Consider the following 12,115-nt stretch of genomic DNA (forward strand, 5'->3'; position numbering starts at 1 on the left):
ATTAAATACTTGTATAACACAATTACTAGCATGTAGATGTGCCATTTTTATGCATAAAGTTTGTTCTATTTAGTTTCATAATTGTACACTGCAACTTAACCACTAAAAGTATTTGGATTAATTAGCAGGTCAAAATTTGGAAGTATTACTTATTTTTTCCCATCTCTCAGTCTCACTGAACCATATCTCTCAGCCCAGTAAAGCATGAAGACAAGTCATGGAGGCAACGCTGGGAAAGTCCTTTTATTTGTTTGAAGAGAGAGGGGGAGAAATCAATAGCCATGCTGGGAAGAGCAGAGATGGTGTACATATAGAGCATTCAATCAGGTATCAGGGAAAGAAACTATATCTAATATGTTTTGAAATAGGTGTTTCAAAAAACCTATCCTCTTGTTTGTTGCAGTTTAATGGAGTTGAGAAGACTGCATTGTGGCAAAAGATTGGAAAAGCATTTCAAAATATTTGTTTTATGTGTTATATGTAGGGTATGTGAAATGGATCTAAGATAGATTGTATGGATCCACCGAATCAGAACTCTATTTTGTGTGTGTGTGTGTGAGTGTATGTGTGTGTGTGTGTGCTGGAATAGACTGGGCACATAAATCTGCTCACCAGGAATTACAAAAGTCTGGGCTGGCATAGCTCAACTGCATATGTGTTGAACCCATTGCATTTATTTTTTTTTTAAGATTTATTTATTTATTCATACAAGAGCTGGGGTACAGGCCAGCGATGTGGGGCTGAGAGGATTCACCAGATACAGAGTGGGGAGCAGAACAGGCAGAGTGGGGAGCAGAACAGTGACAGAAACACACCGCTGAGGGGAGCAGCAAGCAAGGCAGGAGAGGTCTGCTGTGCCATGTGTGTAACTCCCTGGTGGGACGGGGATCAAACTCGTGCTGCAGTAGCTAGGAATAGCTTCATAGTGCTGAGCTTAACCCCTTGCGCCACCAGGGAGGCCTGAAAACCATTACATTTAAAAGAGAGATGAGCACCTGAGGATCAGCCTTTCCACAATGAAGAGAAGCCATCAGAAAGATAGGATAGCCTGAGACACATCTCTGCCAGGAATGCTACGTGGAGTCTAAAGAACATGCCACTAAATATCTATTGTGCTAGTGAGGAAATCAAAGACTAATTTAAAAAGACATTTAAAAGACATTTAAAAATACCAGGGATAAAAATGAAAACACCAGGGCCTCCCTGGTGGTGCAAGGGGTTAAGCACTGCACTATGAATCAATCCACAGCCTCTACAGCATGACTTCGATCCCTGGCCAGCCAGGGAGATACCCACATGGTGCAGCAGACCTCTCCTGTCTCGCCCACTGCTCCCCTCAGCAGTGTATTTCAGTCAGTCTGCCTGTTCTGTTCCCCACTCTGTCTCTGGTGGGTCCTTTCACACCCCATTATCTCTGGCCTATATCCCAGCTTGTGTATGCATAAATAAATCTTTAAAAAAAAAGAAAACATGAACTATTATAACTGATGGAATATAGCAAAAGCCCTCTTTTTTGGTGACATAGCTCTCTCTATTTCTTAGCTGGACTATGGGCAGGTAAAATATGTTGCTTAGCCCAGTTAGCAACTATATGTAGATATATGAGTCATTATTAACTGGTGAAATTTACAAATAAATGGAATGTGTTTTTTCTGGATATTTTCTTTTACCCCTTTTATTCTTGTCTTTCATGAGGATAAAACTGGATCAAAATTTCACTTGATGTTATAAACTGGGAATGCAAATAATACGACAGAAAGAAACTAATTTTCTAATACCATGGTCCAACACATTGCACTTGGACAACATACACCTTGGCATGTTTTACTTACATGAACGTCGAATAAAATTCTCTAATATACTATAGCTTTGGATTTTCAGTCATTGACAGCTAAAAATATTCTAACACGACAGCAATGGAAAATTATATTATTTTCTATGGTCTCCAAGGGCGTCCAAGAACCAAGTGACCACTTGAAGTCCTATTACCTGTGGTGTAACTCAAAGGCACTTATATCTACTATTATATAGGTCACTTTGCAAAGTTTAGTTCAAGGAAATATGAAAATGAGAAGATGTATCTTGCATATGTTATTCCTTAAAAAGAAATGCTATTGCTTTCTTTCCTTATATATATCAATGCTATAGCAGATTGGAAAAATGGGAATCAATCACAGGAAATAAAATTTTGGTTTTCCTCCATTCATTATAGTTACTTCTCTTCTCAAACCTAACATCAGTAAATATAATCTGATTCCATGCCACAAGCTCAGAGATCCATAATGAATAAACTAAGACACAACCAGTTTAGTTGCTTATACTTTACCCAATTTAAAGGTATATTTTGAACATAAAAAATACATAAAAATGGTAGTGAGCATTTCAGATTATAAAATGCCAGAAGATTTCTTTACTCTAAGTTTTACAATTGAATAGTTAAAAAAGAGAGAGAGAGAGGAAAATATCCTGAGGACAAGATCACATCTATTTTGAACTAATTCAGACTTACAATGTCTGTTTTAGACTAGGCTAAGAAATCCAGCTTTGTAATTAACTCTGGTCTATTTTTTTTTGTCACTGCTGAGAAATCTGCATTGACTAACTGTCCAAAATGATCATATGTTTATCTTAAAGAACTCATTTATTAAAGTGTTTCAAGTTTTCCTTTAAAGAATCTGTAGTGAATAATTAACGTCTTTTTTTTCCCCACCATATATTCTTTCTCCATGCATTTTAATTTTATTAAATGGCTTGGCTTGATTTAAGGAACAAAACGTAAATTTAGGAGACATCTGAAATACCCAGTTAAGATAGCTTGCTTTCTGTCTATAAGCTAGCATTTAGAGTACTATGTATATAGAGAAATCCTATTTACTTCCTTTTTTAACTAAGGAGGGAAAACTAGCAATCTTGCTCAGTGTAAAGCTAATATAGATAAGGATAAAACTTTTTTTGTGGGTGTTCATAGAGTTGGTCAGTTAAGTTACCATCAGCAGAAATAAATTTCTGCCACAGCCATGAATTCTGGCTGGCTTCCTGTAATTGCAGCCACGGATATAAATAAGTAGGTTAATGACTAAAATCCACCGCCACCAGGCTACTGGAAATGTAACTTTAAGAAGAAATGCAGTTTTAAAATCAATTTTCCTCATCTATGAAAAGATGGAGTCAGACAAGAGGATTCTACAATATCTTTCTCTCCAAGAACAATCAATTAAGAGAACAAAATACAGCTTTAAAAATACAACAAAATAACTTCAATTGCCAAGCAACAGAAAAGAAAAAAAGAGAAACAACTCCATCTTTGATAAAACAAAGAAACATCTCCAATTCCAAACAATAAAACCAAACCGTGGTACATATTTTTCTATTATGTACAGTGAAGTCTTCACTGAAATGAAACGCTCCTCAGACCTTGATGAGAAAATAGCTATCTCTGACATTAGGTCCTACAATCCTCTAAAAGTTATTAAAATACTTTAATCAGAATGAATAGGTATGAGTGTAATACGCTAGGAAGAGAAGGTTATCACAGGGTCCACTCAGTTCTAGTGCATTACATTCAGAAGAAGCCAACTGAAGGAAAAGGTGCTGACATATAATAGTCTTTGTTGTGGAAAATGAACACATAGGCTCATTTTTAAAAATAAAACTTCATTTTCTAAGATATACCTGGTATGAAATAGTGGGGGATCAGCAGCCCAAAGATGGAACTACCCTTAGCATCATAAGGACAGCATATTTGATTATCAGGGTACAACCTAAGATTGCTCTAAAATGCATATTTGGTAACAAGGGAGGTAGACAATGTGGCAGTCAGCACAGTGGGAGAGCAGACTTGATGCTAGACATGAAGCATGGATAAATGCAAATTTTTTTAAGGTTTATTTATGTATATAAGAACTGGGGTCTAGGCCAGAAGTGCGGGGGGGTGAGAGGACTCACCAGATACAGAGTGGGGAGCAGAACAGGCAGATCTACTGAAATACACTGCTGAGGGGCGCAGTGGGCAAGACAGGAGAGGTTTGCTGCGCCATGTGTGTCACCACCCTGGCCAGGGATCGAACTCAGACCACAGTGGCTGGTGATAGTTTGATAGCACTGAGACTTAACCCTGCACCACCAGGGAAGCCCATTAAATGCAAATCTTGTACCATGCAGTAATCAATCTTCAAAATAAGCTATTTGAGAGGAATCATAATAACATACATATATAAGGTTCACAATGTTTGTACACTAAGAATATGTTATTGTTTTTTTATTTCTGTGAATACACTCAAACCCCGTTGGAAAAATTGTTATTCAAAAATATCTGAATTTATGAAACTTCTGCAACATTACAACACCAGTAGTGTCAAATCCTTGTCAAATGCTTAAAAAAAGGGAGATCATTTATAAAAGTTTAGATCTTGGGTAGAGTAGATTTTAAAAAGGAACAAACTCCTTGAGTTTGTGCAGAGCTTATCTATGGCACTCTAAACGAAGGAGTTTCAAGCTGTCTTCATGAACAGCTATTTTATTGGGACAGTTTGATAGGTAAGTTATTAGTCTTTATAGAGAAACAGCTTTTAGATATTTCACAGTCTTTTAATTCTCATAAAGGATTTCTAAGAACAAGCTGCAAAGTTTATTTTTTTTTGTATTTGGTCTTGTTATTATTTAACTGTATTATAAAATTTTGCTTAGTTCCTTATTCCCTGCTAAGAGGGTCATGCTATTTTGGATATGTTGATATTTTTCCTATAATGTTAGCCTGCAGATATCCTCAGAGGTGAAATATGGTGAAGGAATAAAGTAATAAAGTAATTCTAAATATTCAATAACCAACGGGAAAATGTTTTCAGTTCAAAATAATTTAATGAGGGGCTTGTTTATAAAAACAAATGTGAATATTAAATAACAGGCTGTCACACTTCATCTTAATATTAAACAAAAGATATTCTCATGAAAATTTATTAAAGGATAGGAAAAGGAACACACTTAAAGCCTATTTGCAGATATAGGAAGAAAAACCTTAAGAAAAAGTTAAGAAAAGGGAAAAAAACACTTTTTAAGAGAAATTTTCAAAGAAAATAGGAAAATACTTTCTATAAGAATTTTTAGTCAAAATAATTTTAAAGAATTCAATGAAGAAATAAAATGTCAAAGAAGTCACAAAATATCCAAATGAATTAATTACATAAACAATCAAATTTCAAAAGAAAACCAGATAAGAAACAGTAACTTAGAGAATGCCATATTAGAACCAGCAGAAAAATTGAATAAACATGATTGAAAAATGTAAAAGAAAAAAAACAAATAAAAACCAAGCATAAAATACTGAAGAGACTAACAGTATACATAACAATATAAGACTAAGATATGAGTAATGGATATTCCTAATGAAATGTAAACAACCAATGGAAGATATTTTTTAAAAATCAAAGATAGAGAAGATTTTAATGTACAATAACACTTACACTTGGAGACTGAAAGAGAATGTTGTGGACAAAGGAAACCAATTAAATGATTTATATATTATTTACACACACACATATATATATATACTGGAAAAACCATGAGGTAGAAAACATTTGATAATCAAGAGAGAAGAAAATTATGAATGCGAAAGGATACAGCTTGGCATCAGACTTTTCTATGAGGTTATGTAATAGCAAAAATCCACAAATTTCTTGATAATCAACGTCTGGTGAATAATTTTCTATCAATAAATTTTGTCCTGTAATTATAAGGACAGGAAACAGATATATTCACAAATCCAATAACTTAAGGAATGCAGTACTCATTAGCTCTTGTTGAAATTAAATATGTTTTAATTATAACTAAATTAGGAAATTCAGTCAACCAAAAGATGATTCAAAGAATTTAGCAGCAGAGAAGCTTTCAGAAAGGGACAGATTGTGAATAATGTATTCACTAAATTTCAAAATTAAAACTATTCACTTTGTGAAATTATAAAATATAATAATAAATGTGCAATTCCAACAATGTATTTTCATAGCATGCAATATTATTACATATTTTTTAAAGATTTATTTATTTATGCATACCAGAGCTGGGGAATAGGCCAGAGATGCAGGGGTTGAGAGGATTTACCAGAGACAGAGCAGGGAAGAGAACAGGCAGACTGACTGAAATACACTGCTGAGGGGAGCAGCAGGCGAGACAGGAGAGGTCTGCTGAGCCATGGGAGTTGCTCCCTGGCAGGCAAGGATCGAACTCTTGCTGCACAGTCTAAGGATTGCTTTATCGTAAGTGCTTTAGCCCTTGCACCACCAGGGAGGCCCAATACCATTAAATATTTAAAATTTTTACCATAGGGAGGGTTTGTGGGGGAAAATATGATGATGTTAATATTCGTAACTTTTGACAGAAACTCAGTAAGACAGATCTCCCTTTAAAAAATAAAGCTAAAAGAGTACAATTTCATTTTCCTTTTATAGCTATAATTGTGCTGCATATTCAGGTAGATATGAGCTGGGTGTAATTTCCTCATGTTGACCATCTTTTAGTCCAGTACCAAGGTTTACACAAACACATGACTGTTTGAGCTTTTACTATAAATCCAATGAGGCCAACCATAGTATAACTTTGTAATCCTTTCATATAGTTGGTGGGATGCGGAAGAACCAGTGGTTTCTAGAAAAGGATGGCATAAGACAGGTCTTAGCATTCCCTTAAATTTCCCAACAGACCTATTTCATTCTAGCCTTTGTTCCTGAACTCACTCACAAGATCTCTCTTCCTCTTTATTATGCAGGGTATATCTTTCTACAAAAAGCCTGACAAAATCAAAGTATTTTATCAGCAAAGCCAGAGTCTCCTTAAATTTGAAATTTATCCTTCAGGATTCTAAGATAATATTTGTCACAGGGGAATATGTGATATACTAAGTTAAATATCAAAGACAGCTAGGAGAATTTATTCCATGTATATTATATGATCTTTCCTTTTCCTTACAAGGTAGTAAAAGATGGAGAATGCTCTAAGGAAAAGCTGTGAAATCTTTCCTAAGATTAAGGGCAATTCAATTTTTTCTTTGCATATGTGGGAAATCTGCAAAAAACTCCCTAAAATATTAAGTTCTAAGAAAGATGACTGGCATTTTATAACCTTTTCTACCTCCCCTCAGGTTCTATGAAAATAGGTTTTTTTCTCCTTTATCTTAAATTTATGATGTTTGATATATTCTCCCTCAAAAATTTTGTGGAGTGAGGCTTAGTCTCTCTTAGTACACCCCTACATTTTAGCCTTTAAACTTTCATTTGGAATTTATAGGTGACATTAATTTTGCTGCTCACCAAGGAAAAACACGTTGTACACGCTTAGATACTTACAAAGGTCTACATATGTTTACATGGTCTGAAACTTCCCTTAGGCAGCTAGCTTTACTTTTCTTGGCTGATAGAAATTATAGACTTCTCTGTCTTCTCATTCTCTGATTTTATTAATGAAGTCACCATGTTCAGAGAAGGGCAAGCTGTATAGAGAAGCTCTGGAGGAAGAGCTGACATACAGACATACATATTTATAAAAATGCATGTATCCATATATGCACATACACATGTATGTTATTATCCCATGCACATGGAATAATGCATGTATGTATACATGTATGTATGATTTATACATGTTTGTATGTTTGTATATATGTGTGTATGCATGTATGTTCACAGCAAGGCAACAGGCATGTGGATATTCTCCTGGGGTTAGCACTGAAGTCTCTCACACCAGTTGCCTGGTCACTCTATGTCGATGAGAGAACTGCCTGCCTAAGAACTTTCCAAGCCCTAACCCACACATTCCTGAGGCAAATAAAATGTCTGTCTTAAGCCACTAGGTTCAGTTAGTGAGTTTTCACTGAAATAGAAAATGAGAACATGATGATTACTTATAAGTACATCAGTTTTCTCTACTGAAATTAGTTGATTGATAATAATACATTATCTTATAAGGTTATTGTGTTCACTAAATATAATTTATAATACACATATGGAGAGAGGAGAATAAAAATCTGTGAGATATTTTAAAATATTATATAAACTATGTGTGATAACTTTGCTACTATAATAAGAAGCATCCCATTAAAATATATATAAATATCCTCAGAGACGTGATAATGGGTTAAATGACTTATCCACAATGACAATCTTCTGAAATTTGGAACTTGAGGTACTTCAAGACTGGTAAACAGTTATTTATGGTTACCATAGTTATGCATGCTATTAAGGTAGTTAGAGAAGTGTTAAGATAAAAATGTGTCTCTAACTTGATTTTGTAATAAAAACATTTCAGGATCACCTCAATATTTTAAACTTATAATTGTCTTAGTTCTTTTAATTGTTTCATTTTTGTCGGGTTAAAGATCTCTTGAGATGGGCCTCCCCTAGTGGTGCAGCGGTTGAGTGCTGGGCTGCAAGGCTGCCCACAGCCTCTGCAGTGCCGGTTCGTTCCCCGGAGGCAGGCGAGGGTCCCACCAAAAAAAAAAAAAAAAAAAAAGATCTCTTGAAATAATTTCCTAATTTGTTTGCTATTTCAAGTCATTCATCCCTAATAACATGAGGGCATTAGAGACATAAACATGAATTTCATATAAATTCAGCCAAGCCACTGAATAGGAAGTGAAAATACAAGACTAAATATAACCAAAGTAGGAAAACAACTCATTTGGAATGGATTTGGATATTTTGAAAATACGTAACTGAAATATATAGAAATATTAGCAGGTTAATATGGTAAAGTGTTTATGTTCCTTATAAAACAATTAAATATACTAGTTCAATTTTATTTTTCCTCATTGACATTTTTAAAGAAGAAAAGTCTTTTAAATAGTAGGGTTGATAGGCAGGATCACAACAGCAAATTAAGGTCTCTTTGCTTGCAAAGGAATCTAGTTAAAGTCAAGAAACTAAGACTGAGAGAGAGGTAGATGGCAGCAGGTGGATGGCACTGCTTGCCTCCCAATGACAGTGGAATGGATCAGGAGGATATGTTACAGGCTCACAGTGTAATCCCACCCAGCTATAAACATAGATAAACTCTTGCCATTGGCCACAGTGTGGATGAGAGGGGAGGGGATTATGCTTAGCGAAGTAAGAGAGAAGGAGAAAGACAAACACCGGATGGGGATGGTGTCACTTATATGTAGAATGTAAAGAAACAAATCAAAGGGTGAGATAAAGTCACACCAAAAACATACCCTAGAAATCTGTCCGTAGAACTGAGACTACCAGATGGAGGAGAAGGAAGATTAAAAAGTGGGGAACTTTTGTGGAAGACTATCAGTATTTTGGGGGTGGGTGGTGACATCTCAAATGGGATCCTATACCTCTACATCAACATACAACTGTGTAAACCAGTGCTCCCTAAAAAAAAATACACCTGAGTGGAAATTATACAAAATGTTTATTTAAAAGTTTATAATCTAGTAATAACAAAACCAAGCACTATAAGAACAATTATTTTTCCTTAAAATTGCACTTCCCCATATTAAAAAGTGTTTGCCACCTAGTAGGTCCTCAATGAACACATGGGGAATAATTTAAGGAAAGCATTTCCTGACCGAGAAAACAAGCCTTTTACTTTAGCTTTGCTATATTAATTTTTAGTACAATACAGCAACTAGTAATATGTCTAAATTTTAAAGATTTCTATAATATCTAAATTTGAATCTCTGAGAGTAAAGGAAATGAAAACAAGGGTTACCCATGTTCACCAATTAGTCATGAAATTATTCTACATTAATGTCACATAAGATCATATATGCACTATACAGAATTGCTCTGAAGTTCTGCAATATCTGAATATTAGCTTAGTGGGCTGATGGCTCTTTTCAAGTTTGTTCAATACGTTGTTTTTAAATTCCAAGTTAGATTTTTTTAATATTCTTTAATGCTCTTGAGATTTATGTATTTCATTAAATTTTATTCAACTTTGTAACAGAAAAGAGTATAAAATTTATTATAAGGATAAAGAGTCCCTTATATAGTTAGCCTTGACACAAGGTACTAAGTTCTAACCCTGTATATGCTCTACAAAATGAATTCTATAGAACAATGCTTTACTTGCTCAAACAGGCAACAAGAAACTTATTTCTCAAGCTGCCTTAACTTCTCCTCCTGCCACAATATATCTCTGTGTTCGACAGGGACTCATTTATCTCTTGCTTTTTCTCATTTATGTCAATAGGCTTTCAAACTCATGCCAACCTGTTTAGAGGCTTGTTTTGAGGATGACACATTTCTTATTTTTGCTGAGAAGAGTGTAAGAAGGATTAATTTAGTCCTGCATTCAAGATTAATGCAGTCACATGCCAAAACCTGGCCAGAGGTGCAACTCGGCTTTTCAGAAACTACTTATCATGAAAGCTGGACACCATTATATTCACATAAATATTTCCCAATAATATAATATCCATGGGAGCTCATGAATTTAAAATTTGCTTGGCTATTTCCTTTTAGGAACTGATGTTTTGTATTTATCTCACTAACCTTAATGATAATCATATTTCATGTTTGACAGGAAAACCACCATGTTGCTCGATTAGCACACTGATTTTTCAGTTCACCTGTGGCAACTGGTAAGTGTAAGGTGAGGTAAATGTTTAAGATATTGCCAACCTTACATTATGTAATAGATTTTCCATATGTAAAATGAAATTCACTGGAAAGTTCTGAATTATTCAAATAGATTGAACCAAGCTATTTTGCTTTTTAAGAAAAAAAATATGTTCAACATAAAATTATTAGAATTCATAGTTTTATAGCATGTATTATATTCCAAAATTTTATATGTTACATTGTGTAAAAGCCCAAAGACCTCTTCATGACACACCATTTTGGTCATAGTCTAAAATTTACCTACCTTCCCAGTGTGCTTCCTGCCAATGACTTCATATTCATCTTGTTATACTTCTCTTTAGAGTTGCCAAACTATCCGTGTCAAAGACTTTACACAAACCAATCTCTAAATTTAACATCTTCTTCTTTCATCTTTCATTTGATTAATGCCTATTTGACTTTTGGGCTTCCAATGAGCATTATCCCATCTGGGAAATTTTAATTCACTATTCAGACTGAGTGGAGTATTCTGTGCTTAGTTATCATTGTATTCATACCTTCATAAAGACACTTTGAAAATCACATTGCAATTTGTTTTTCTGACTCTGCTGCCTAAGGAGATTTTGCCATTCTCAAAAGCAGTGAATGTATTGAACTTATTTCTTTATCCAGTACTTTGAAGACTCATACTTTCTATTTGAAGTCCCTATTGAGTGAAGGATATATATTTGCAAGATTCTATGAAAAATTTTAGCACAGTCACCAAAAATATTACCAAAGTTAATGAACTAGAATAGAACTATGCAGAATATTTCCCATCTCATTGATTAAAAGTTTGTCTGTATGTAGAAAAGATACAATGACCTTGGAATACGGTCATTCCTCAAATAAACTTTATGAAGAGACAGGTATAGGCAAAAATCTCAAGGTAAAAGGCATGTAATGTATGCTAGGATATAGTCATATTTTCATCTTTGAGGCAGCTTATTTCATTATTTATTTTAATACATGTGTTAGGGAATGCCTCATTAGCAAAAGGAATAGGGTGGCAATAAAAATGAAAGATACAATCTAAAAAAATCTTTGCTTCACTTTTGTCTGATAAAGATAGTTTAGTAGACTATCTAGATACAGGGTTAGAACTTAGTACCTTGTGTCAAGGCTAACTATTTGAGGGACTCTTTATCCTTATAATAAATTTTATACACTCTTTTCTCAGTTACAAAGTTGAATAAAATTTGTCTTGAGGTACCTCATTAATATTGGAGAATCAGAGAAACATTAGTAAATTCCTTCCAAAATTTAGAAAATCAAATGCTTATAAAAATATGATCAATAAACTGAATAAGTGACTCAAATGATGAATTTTTCCTAGCTGCCAAAGAAAATGCAAGGTATGCACAGTGATTTGGCTACTGTAAAATTATCTCTCTTTCTGGACATTCTTACTGTATATATTATGAACATTAGAGCATCGTAGACATAAGGTGATTCTGTTAAGTCTGCTTCAATCCAAATACATTAATTTGATGGAAAAAGAGTTCTTCATTTTTCAT

Source organism: Talpa europaea (assembly GCF_964194135.1).
Source record: "Talpa europaea genome assembly, chromosome: 6".
NCBI classification, from domain to species: Eukaryota; Metazoa; Chordata; class Mammalia; order Eulipotyphla; family Talpidae; genus Talpa; species Talpa europaea.